The 11,431-nt window shown below is 44.9% G+C and overlaps 2 non-coding genes across 2 annotated transcripts; both read left to right on the top strand.

Moving 5' to 3' along the window:
- Positions 1-1,252: 1,252 nt before the first annotated feature.
- trnav-uac (transfer RNA valine (anticodon UAC)) lies at positions 1,253-1,325 on the top strand. The gene has a single exon. It is a non-coding gene; the product is annotated as a tRNA-Val (tRNA).
- A 313-nt stretch (positions 1,326-1,638) lies between these two features.
- On the top strand, positions 1,639-1,720 carry trnal-aag (transfer RNA leucine (anticodon AAG)). Its single transcript has one exon. It is a non-coding gene; the product is annotated as a tRNA-Leu (tRNA).
- The last annotated feature ends 9,711 nt before the right edge of the window (positions 1,721-11,431 follow it).

Below are 11,431 nucleotides of genomic sequence, written 5' to 3'. Positions count from 1 at the left end.
GGCATTGCGCTGCTGCCACATGATTGGCTGATTTGATAATTGCTTGAACGTTCAGGTGTACAGTTACTTACACTCATTGATCAAATTATTAGATTAATCCTGACCTTCTTTTCTGTCGTCCTTTCTTATAAACTTTCTACAATACATTAAATGTATTGAAAAGCTAAGCCTACAAAAACACAAATTATAAAAACAGACTTCACAAAATAGTGTAATAACCCTAAACCATCCATCCATTTTCCAACCCGCTGAATCCGAACACAGGGTCACGGGGGTTTGCTGGAGCCAATCCCAGCCAACACAGGGCACAAGGCAGGAACCAATCCCGGGCAGGGTGCCAACCCACCGCAGAACCCTAAACCAGATGCATTTAAATCTGCCGTAACCCAGAACGCGTATATCACAAGGCGGGGGTTTCTCCTTGAGAATCCTCGCGCTTTCATTATTTTTTTTTTATATTCCTTTAGTGTTTTACTCGTCCCCAACCCCCCCAATTCAATTGATGGGTGTGTCGCTCGAAATCTGATACCCGAGCCGCTGAGTAGGCGTGAGCGCCGTGGTCAGCGCACTCTGTCCAGGGCTCATTCCTGTCGAGGCTCCGATACTTCATGGGTGGGCTCTGCCTGCCCCAGTCTGAGATGGAAATAAAACTGTAAAAATATGTAAAGCCGCATTGTTGAAAAAAAAAACAATTTAATATAACGTTTACATTTAATATAACGAAACATCACAATGCTTTAAGAACGTTGATTTTCCAACATGTTTTAAGGATTCTTCCCCCAGCGCTCACATATGGTACCACTGTCAGCAGTTCGAATCCTGCGGCCGGTTGCTGTCTGTGTGTAGTCTACACGCCCAACTCCCCCTTTGTACCGCAGGGCAGCTTCCAGCCCTGAGCCCAGTGGGCCGGCATGCACCGCGACACAGTCGTAACAACGGCCTAGCGACCAATCGCCGGGTCCGGCGGTGAGCCGCTAGTCTCCCGAACAGCAGGCGGCTGCCGTGCTTTTGAACAGCGTAACGATATCCGTAAGATCGGCTTTACATGCGCTTGCCTCTAAAAGTCGCTTCATCGTAGTTGCCAGAAGGTGTCGCAGATGAAATTCAACAAGCAGACTTTGGAGTCTTTTTTACATAATCTTTAAAAACGCAACAATAATATTTAGAATAAATCCAACAATACATTTACAAAACTAAAATGAACACATGACAAGACAAAAAATGGAAAGTAAGGCATATACAATCACTAAGTGGTTCCATAGTGTAGTGGTTATCACGTCTGCTTTACACGCAGAAGGTCCTGGGTTCGAGCCCCAGTGGAACCATTACATGTTTTGTGGTACCACTGCCGTTCTATGAATGTCCGGTTGTTATAACAAAACACGGAAAAGACGCGATTTAAACGTGCTTGCCGCAAGGACCCGGTACCAGAATTACGAAGCAATATTAAATAAATCTTTTCTTTCTCAATATTTCGCAATTACTATTTTTATAATTTTTTTGGCTTTAACTACACGATCTCGTCGTACATCTCCAGAGATTATTTTTTCTAATCACTGACCAAATACATCATAAAACAAAGTTTAATTGCCTTACGCTTCTGCGTGAAGGGCGGACAAACTCAGCTGTAGCTTCCAAGGTAGCGTGGCCGAGCGGTCTAAGGCGCTGGATTAAGGCTCCAGTCTCTTCGGGGGCGTGGGTTCGAATCCCACCGCTGCCAGGGATTATTTTCGGTGCTGAAGTTACATAACACGCGAAATATTAAATATAATTAATTGTACAAAATAAAAGTATTCATACAATTTAAGGTATCATATACAGTAACCATAAACATCGCATGGCGGACTGCGAAACGATAACGATGTGTATACTGCAATTTCAACACGTCTTAGGACATTTAAAACGTGTACACTGTCAAAGCCTATGAAGGCGAAGTGAAGCATATTAGGGCAAAACTTCTCGTTTACTTTCTCTGTTCACCAGGTTTCCCGCTGAAGGAGCGTCTCTTCCAAAATCTACAGGCAAGTTCGAGCGATCTTTGATATTGGATGGCTCAGGGGATTTGTCGCTCGTGCGGTAGCGGCTGCCCAAGAACCCCGCTGTTTGTGATTAACTGGAGTTTGACAAACGCGTCTCAACTCCAATGGCGAAGTTACGAAATGATTCACGGCTTAGCTTTAAGTTATGAATGGAAAACCATAACGACTTAAAATAAACAAGCGTGGATGGATCTATCAAAATGTCGTGGCCTCTTCCCCAGATCCTTCTAATAGCCAGAACCAATCGAATACAAATGCATTATTCATCCAAATGCCAGTTTTTAAAGGCCATCAAACACAATCTAATAACTTAATTATAACAGCTGAGTAGATAGCATATTCCGTATTACACACTTTATACAACAATAATTTCCATTTGAATTACCGTACTTTACATGAAGATTTGTCTATTAGTAAAGCCGACAACGTACGGACTCACGATACTACAAAACACCGCGATAACACACGCTCACGCGTAATCCCCCCCCCCCCCATTTAAAGCCGAACGAAGCTGAGCGCTCGTGAGGTTTGGTGCCGCAGCCGTCAGCGAAGTGTAGACGAAAGGTTCTGTAATTTCTAACCATCAACATTATCTTATCCACTCAGTACAGTCCAACACCTATCACCAGGTGTAAGTAAAATAGAAAACATAACAGGGGAAGGCCTGTAGAATAAAGAGTAAAGAATCACTTTTTCCCACTCCTCAGCGTACAATTCTTTTATCTATTTGTTATTTGAGGGGTGTCTCACATGGGATTCAGATTTCAGGCTTTGACCTGGTCATTCCAGAACCTTCTATTTCTTTCTTTTCAACCATTCCTTGGTGGGTTTACTGGCACCCTCTGGTACAATGAAGAATGCCTAGAGGATTCTATGGTGGTGTGCTGTCCAAACCCTGATACAACAAAGTGTCCACTAAACCATGACATCTCCTTCCATGCTGTACAGCTGGTATCTGTTTTTTATTCTGGACAAATTCTGCATTTTATTTTCAACAAACATGTCTTTTTGAGCCGTGGCTGAACAACTCGATCTTTGGCTTGTCTGTCCAGTGCACACTGTCCCTGAAGTCCTGACCTTTACCTGGGTGCACTTGTCCTGATGTACTTGCTGGACAGGAAAGGTTTTCTTCTGGCTCACCTCCCATGTAGATTTATTTTGAGCAGCTTCTTTGTGATGGTAGATTCAAGCACTTTTAGAGACATCCACAGGAGCAAACGTTGACTGTTTGAAATCCAGGGGACTTAGAGACTTCTTTCAGCGTTGTTGTTTTGCTCTTGAGCTGAATTTGCTGTGGTGGTCAGGCCAGGACATATTGGCTGTTGTTGGAAATTCTTTCTGCTGGTAAATGAACTTCCAGAGAGAGCGGAATGGTTGATTTCTAATTGGTTCCTTCCCAGACTCATGGACATCTATAACTCTCTTTCTGAAGGCCTCAGAGAGCTCTTTAGATTTGGACATGGTGATAACACAGTGCACTTCATCAACAAAGAGCAAACCAAAGTAAATATCTGAGCTTTTAATACAGGAGGTTCCTTCAAGATCCTCTCATTTACATCTGATTCTAATTTGAGGTATTTCATAAATGTCGGGGTGCACTTCTGTCAGGCCCTCGGGTCTTTACCAGATAAAACTGGCAGATTCAAGTCCTTGATAGAGGGACTGAGGTCAGAGATGCAGACACAGAAGTGTAATTTGACAAAAGGTGCAATTTATTGTGCAATACATGGCTAAAACAGCAAAAAAGCAAAGACAATAATAAAAATAGCTTATAGAATGTACTAAAAATGCACAAAAATATCTCAAGTAACAAAACAAAACAAAAAAAAAATACTGTGAAAATTGCACCCATCCAATTGTTGTTCCATCAGAGTGTTTCACTCCCTACAAATTTCTGTTATTAACAGACTCCTGGCCTGAAGCAACCCCGGACGTCCTACACTTCACCCAGCTTATCCTTCTCTCTCCCTCTGTTACTTATCCCGATGGACGTTTATGAGTTCGCCTAGCAATCAGTTGACAAGGGTCCTGGACACCCATTCTCCTGTCACGCGTCTCAAGCCTCTTTAAACCAGGGAGTCATCTGCGCACGCGCGAGTGCGAGTGCGAGCGCACGCTCACCGGCTCACCAGATGGCGCTAGTTCTCGCTCACGTACGCTTCACGGTACCTGCGCTGGGCTTCCTCAACTGACAACAAAAGCAGCAAAAAATAAAAAATAAAATAAAGTTTAAAAACAAATGCAGTCTTAAAAGATTAATTGCTGTACCCTACCTTACGTCTGCATAAAATCTCACAGGGACTGGGACTGCCAAGTCAGAACTTTTCTTTTCTTTCTCTTTAGTCATTCTGGTGTGTTTTCAGACCATAGTGTGTGTATATACAGTATATATATTTATATATTGATTTAAAGAGCCTCTGTAAAAAGCCACATTTCCCCCAGGGACAAATATAGTTCTATCTATCTATCTATCTATCTATCTATCTATCTATCTATCTATCTATCTATCTATCTATCTATCTATCTATCTATCTATCTATCTATCTATCTATCTATCTATCTATCTATGGTTTTTTTCCTCCCTGGCACCTTCACTTTTAAGAGTGCACATCTGTGCTGTCTGTTCGTGTGTGTGTGTGTGTGTGTGTGTGGATTTACTCCCATAATGCACAGATGTACAAGTCAAGGTAAAGCAGAAGCTGAAGTTGTATGAGTGTGCCATGTAATGCTCTGGTGTGCCATTTACATTTTATTTCTCCCTTGTCCATCACACCCCCTAATGAAATGAGAGTTCAGAAAATACAGACTGATTCAAAAAGAGGTGACACTAACAAAAGTGTAACTAAGTGTCCCGTGTACATGTAGTCTAAACCAGGAATGCTCACAGTCTTTGAACTTGGATATTTCTGCTGCTATCAGAGGCATCTCTAAAAATTACCACAGCTGAAACAGAAATTGTAGCCAGTGGCAGCTGGCCACCCATTTTCCTAAAATGGTCTCATCTACTCGCTAACTTAAAACTGAAGCTATTACTGCTACAGCGGAGTACACTGCTGGAGCTCTGGGCCTGCTGTTAAGCACAATGCTTTCTTCTGGGTGACGATTATCTGGAGCTCATACACAGATGGACCAACATCATGGGACTGAGGCCTGAGGAGCAACTCCTCTGTCTAACTGCCCAGGTTTCTCGGAAACGGAGGGTCCCCCGCTGCACTGGGTTGCTCAGCTGAGCTGTTTATGTTGCTTATTGTTGTCTGTTTGTATCGTCGGGTGTAAGTAAGCAGAAGATGCATTTGAGTTTTCAAGCTGAGTTGTTCTCCCTTCCAGTGTTCTAAATGGGTTTCAGTGCTGGCAAATTTAGGACATAATTGTGGTTGCTATTCTTTATGTTTTATGTGCAATTCAGTTTCTTCAGTAATGATAATATCTCTATTATATTGATTTACTGCCTGTGTGTGGGAGTTTGTTTTGAAAGGATGTTATTCTGCCAAAAGTGTTAACACAGAGAGGCCCGGGGTGTCACCCTCACATTTTGGCTGTGGACATTAATTTTCAGATGACTCCAGTGGAAACAAAACAAAATAAATAAAATCTATGTGAGTATGAGTGACGTGTGCCCAGTGACGTACTGGCACCCTGTTGTTTCCTACCTAGCACCCTGTGCTACCTGGACAAACCTTAAAATGGATAAAGTAGGCTGGAAAATGTTACTTTAAAATCTTCAAGTACTGTAAATATCATGTCTGGCTATTTCCACAACAAAAAAGATGAGGAAAAAACAATAACATTTAGTCAGTCAGTCATTTTCGCACCTGCTATATCCTAACACAGGGTCACGAGGGTCTGCTGGAGCCAATCCCAGCCAACACAGGGTGCAAGGCAGGAAACAAACCCAGGGTGCGAGCCCACCGCAGACAATAACATTTAAGTCTGAAGAAAACACACAGTAAGGAAAAGTCTCCAAGTCTGAGGAGTTGCTGTACATTCCTCCGTTACTGTACTTGAGGATGTTTTGAGAATAGACACCCTGGCCGGCCTGTTTAGGATTCCTTACCTGGACAGGAGGCCGGCTCACCATTTAGGCCAGTTAGTCCCTGAAGCAACTAGGAGGTGGACAAGTAAGAAAATTCTTGCATCTCAGAAGGACTTGATAAAGGATCCTTAACCTGCCGGAATGCTAGTACAATGGAGGAACGGGGGAGGCAACTTAATTCGGTTATTTACTCCCCGCAAATGCTAGATGGCAGTATCCCTGGGTTACAGTACTTCTATGGATACCCACAGGGCATGTTGGGAACTGCAGTCCTGGTTGCAGCCCTATTGAGCTCCGTGGGTGCCACTAGGGGACGCTGAGAGTTCTGCCTAACCCAGAAGTTCTTCCAATGGACAGCGTCATGGCACCTGAAGTAGTCTCTGGTTCTGGATAAATGAAGTAGCTCTGCTTCAGTAAAATGGAGTTGGAGTCGGGTGGAAGAAGGACAAAGCTCACCTAAGGGAGTAGAGAGAGTGAAAAGGAGGGAATTGTGTTGCGCCACTGTAAAAACCCTTTTTAAGGTAATTGGTATAATAAAATGGAAGTCTGCATCTGGGACTTGTGTCTGTGCAGTTGTGTCTGGGGTGTGGGGGTCTGCAATGCCCCCTATTGGTCACAATACTATAAAATTTTGTGTCTACTTCTATTTCAACGTAAATGGCTACTTTTACTCCAATATGTTTTGCTAGACATATTTATAGCTACTGTATTAAACCAAACAACAACAGGACTACACAAAGACATACAGCATTTTACTCAGTCAGTTATCTAAATCAGAAGCGCATTAGGAAAACTAGAAGACATGAAAAATCTGGGATGAATTTCAGATATGTGCCACTGGAGCTCATGTGGCCATTCCAAGGACATCTTGTCACATTCTGCAAAACAGGGCAGGGCTGGATGTTTGGAATGGGGCTGGATATTGGAGACGTGCAATGCCAGTCTCAGTCATTTCGAGAAGGGTGATGCTGCAGACCAGAGCACAGTAGTCATGATGGATGGGTGGGCTAACTGTCAACCAAGGTCATTGTCAGCATTTTTGGTTTTTGTTGTCCATCAGTTTTTAATTCAGCAAACCTAAAGCATATAATGTGTCCAGTCTGCAGCAATACCTACTTGGTTATTTCCACGAGTGATACTTCTGTGTTCAGAGAGCGTCCTACTGGGCAGAGCTGAGCTGCAGACTGCGGCGACTTGAACTCGTGCATTCATGTTCTGTGGGTCTCTCACTCAGTTTGTCACGTGTGTTGTTCACACATCTTATCTTGGACATCACAAAACCAAAGCAGATTGTGAAATAGTTGAAAAAAACCCCCAAAAAAACTGAAAGACCAATGTGAATCTAGGAGTGATAAAGTCCAGGCAAAGCACTTTATGTAGTGAAAGGTAATGCCTTGTTAGGGTTTGTTTGGAGGACTAATGCTATTGTTAAAATAATTCTATCAATTGTCTTATAGGTCAATGCTATAAGAACAAAACTCGGGTAACTACTGGGGCTATGGAAAGTTTAAAATGCTTTCTACTTAAATTAATTGTAATTAGGTGTTTGTGTTACTTTACGTAGCCATTACATGACTCATACTTTAGTAATTGTAATACGACTCGCACACAAAAAGAAGGTAGTGTGAATTGCTTTAACTTTGTAAGCACTTGATTTGACTGTATAAAACAGGGAAAGATCCTACATTTACACTTGTATGTTTAACACTTAAATCAGAAACTTACTTATATCAGAAACTTCCACTTCCACCTCCTATGATGAATAAAAAATTTGGACGGCGTTTTCCCTTGCCCGGACTCGGGTCACCGGGGCCCCCCTCTGGAGCCAGGCCTGGAGGTGGGGCTCGATGGCGAGCGCCTGGTGGCCGGGCTTGCACCCATGGGGCTTGACGGGGCACAACCCGAAGAGGCAACGTGGGTCCCCCTTCCCATGGGCTCACCACCTATGGGAGGGGCCAAGGAGGTCGGGTGCAGTGTGAGTTGGGTGGTGGCCGAAGGCGGGGACCTTGGCGGTCCGATCCTTGGCTACAGAAGCTGGCTCTTGGGACATGGAATGTCACCTCTCTGAAGGGGAAGGAGCCTGAGCTAGTGCGCGAGGTTGAGAGGTTCCGGTTAGATATAGTCAGGCTCACCTCGACGCACAACTTGGACTCTGGATCTAATCTCCTTGAGAGGGGCTGGACTCTGTACCACTCTGGAGTTGCCCCTGGTGAGAGGCGCCGAGCTGGTGAGGGCATACTTATTGCCCCTCGACTTGGAGCCTGTACATTGGAGTTTACCCCGGTGGATGAGAGGGTAGCTTCCCTCCGCCTTCGGGTGGGGGGACGGGTCCTAACTGTTGTTTGTGCGTATGCACCGAACAGCAGTTCAGAGTACCCACCCTTTTTGGAGTCCCTGGAGGGAGTGCTAGAGGGCATACCTTCTGGGGACTCCCTCATACTGCTGGGAGACTTCAATGCTCACGTGGGCAATGACAGTGAGACCTGGAAGGGCGTGATTGGGAGGAATGGCCCCTCCGATCTGAACCCGAGCGGTGTTTTGTTACTGGACTTCTGTGCTCGTCACGGATTGTCCATAACAAACACCATGTTCAAGCATAGGGGTGTTCATATGTGCAGTTGGCACCAGGACATCCTAGGCCTTAGTTCGATGATCGACTTTGTGGTCGTGTCATCGGACTTGCGGCCACATGTCTTGGACACTCGGGTGAAGAGAGGGGTGGAGCTGTCAACTGATCACCACCTGGTGGTGAGTAGGATTTGATGGTGGGGGAGGATGCCAGTCAGGCCTGGTAGGCCCCACGTGTTGTGAGGGTCTGCTGGGAATGTCTGGCAGAGCGCCCTGTCAGAAGTAGTTTCAACTCCCACCTCCGGCAGAACTTCGACCACATCCCGAGGGAGGTGGGGGACATTGAGTCCGAATGGGCCATGTTCCATGCCTCTATTGTTGAGGAGTTGTGGCTGTAAGGTGGTCGGTGCCTGTCGTGGCGACAATCCCCGAACCCGTTGGTGGACACCGGCGGTGAGGGATGCTGTCAAGCTGAAGAAGGAGTCCTACCAGTCCCTTTTGTCCTGTGGGACTCTGGAGGCAGCTATTAGGTACTGGCAGGCCAAGCGGAATGTGGCTTCGGTGGTTGCTGAGGCAAAAACTCGGGCATGGGAGGAGTTTGGGGAGGCCATGGAGAACGACTTTCGGACGGCTTCGAGGAGATTCTGGTCCACCGTCCGGCATCTCAGGAGGGGGAAGCAGTGCAGTGTCAACACTGTATATGGTGGGGATGGTGCGCTGCTGACCTCGACTCGGGATGTTGTGGGTCGGTTGGGGGAGTACTTCGAAGACCTCCTCAATCCCACTAACATGCCTTCCAATGAGGAAGCAGAGCCTGGGGACTCGGAGGTGGGCTCCCCCATCTCTGGGACTGAGGTCACCGAGGTGGGCTCCCCCATCTCTGGGACTGAGGTCACCGAGGTGGTCAAAAAACTGGGGTGGATGAGATACGCCCGGAGTTCCTCAAGGCTCTGGATGTTGTAGGGCTGTCTTGGTTGACACGTCTCTGCAACATCGCATGGACATCAGGGACAGGGCCTCTGGATTGCAGACCGGGGCGGTGGTCCCCCTCTTTAAGAAGGGGGACTGGAGGGTGTGTTCCAACTACAAAGGGATCACACTCCTCAGCCTCTCTGGAAAAGTCTATTCGGGGGTTCTGGAGGGGAGGGTTCGTCCGATAGTTGAACCTCGGATTCAGGAGGAACAGTGTGGTTTTCGTCCTGGTTGCGGAACAGTGGACCAGCTCTACACCCTTAGCAGAGTCCTGGAGGGTGCATGGGAGTTCGCCCATCCAGTCTACATGTGTTTTGTGGATTTGGAAAAGACGTTCGACCGTGTCCCTCGGGGAATCCTGTGGGGGGTGCTCCGGGAGTATGGGGTACCGGACCCCCTGATAAGGGCTGTTCGGTCCCTGTACAACCAGTGTCAGAGCTTGGTCCACATTGCAGTAAGTCGAACCCGTTTCCAGTGAAAGTTGGACTCTGCCAGGGCTGCCCTTTGTCACCGATTCTGTTCATAACTATGTCTATGACTATGTCTCCCGGCTGGCCTGGGAACACCTCGGGATTCTCCCGGAAGAGCTACAAGAAGTGGCAGGGGAGAGGGAAGTCTGGGTATCTCTGCTCAAGCTGCTGCCCCCGCGACCCGACCTCGGATAAGTGGAAAAGGATGGATGTATGGATGGACTTCCACTTCCACTTCAGTAATTTGCTTGTGGGCAAATTTTACTTTTACTTGAGTCACGCTCAGGAAGGTATCTCTACTTTTACTCATGTCTGAATTTAGCAACCTTTTATCTGACTTGGCTATAAATTATGATCACGTAGTACTGATGGGAGATTTTAATGTACACATTGATGTGGAAACTGACACTTTTAGCAAATGTTTTACTTATTTGTTAAATTCAGTAGGATTTTGTCAGAATGTCAAAGGTCCAACTCATAATCATAACCACACATTAGATTTAATTATAACTTACAAAGTTGAAATTCAAAATTTAATTATTACTCCATTAAATGAAGTTATTTCTGATCACTACTTAATTACATTTGATTTAGTCCTGCCCTTGCCAACACACTCCCAGATTAAAACAAAGACTGTGCGACATCTAGATTGTAATTCTGCTTCAAAATTTATAGATACTTTGAGTAAGTCGAGTGTAATTGTGGAAAACCATTTAGATCAGTTAACATCAAATGTAAACACGGAAAACAATTTAGATGAGCTAACATCACATTATAATGTGACCTTGAGAGATGCTCTGGACACAGTGGCTCCCCTTAAAACAAAATTGATCAAAGCACATAGAAACTCTCTCTGGTTTAATGAAAAAACTCGAGCTCTTAAATTAGAGTGTCGAAAACTGGAACGCAGATGGAGAACAACAAAGCTACATGTCTTTCAAATTGCATGGACAGAGAGTGTTAATAAATATAAAAAAGCCCTCTTTAAAGCTCGGTCAGAATATTATTCTACATTAATAGATAGCAATAATAAAAATCCTCGCGTACTGTTTAGAACAGTGGCTAAATTAACAAATGGAAATTCAGGTCAACAGTGCAAAATACCAACAGACATTAGCAGTACAGACTTTATTAACTTCTTCAATGAGAAAATTAAAAATATAAGATCCCAGATCTCTGCATCACAGTACAAACCAAATACTAGCTTAGCAGACCCTGTCTCACATTGCATTCAGCACTTTAGTAATTTTAATCCTGTAACTGAGCAGGAAGTCTTAAGTTTAATTTCTAAAATGAAGCCCACTACTTGTTCCCTAGATCCAGTGCCAACAAAACTAGTAAAAAGTGCA

This window comes from Erpetoichthys calabaricus, chromosome 3 (genome assembly GCF_900747795.2).
Source record: "Erpetoichthys calabaricus chromosome 3, fErpCal1.3, whole genome shotgun sequence".
NCBI lineage: Eukaryota > Metazoa > Chordata > Cladistia > Polypteriformes > Polypteridae > Erpetoichthys > Erpetoichthys calabaricus.
This window is presented reverse-complemented; position numbering and strand designations above follow the sequence as displayed.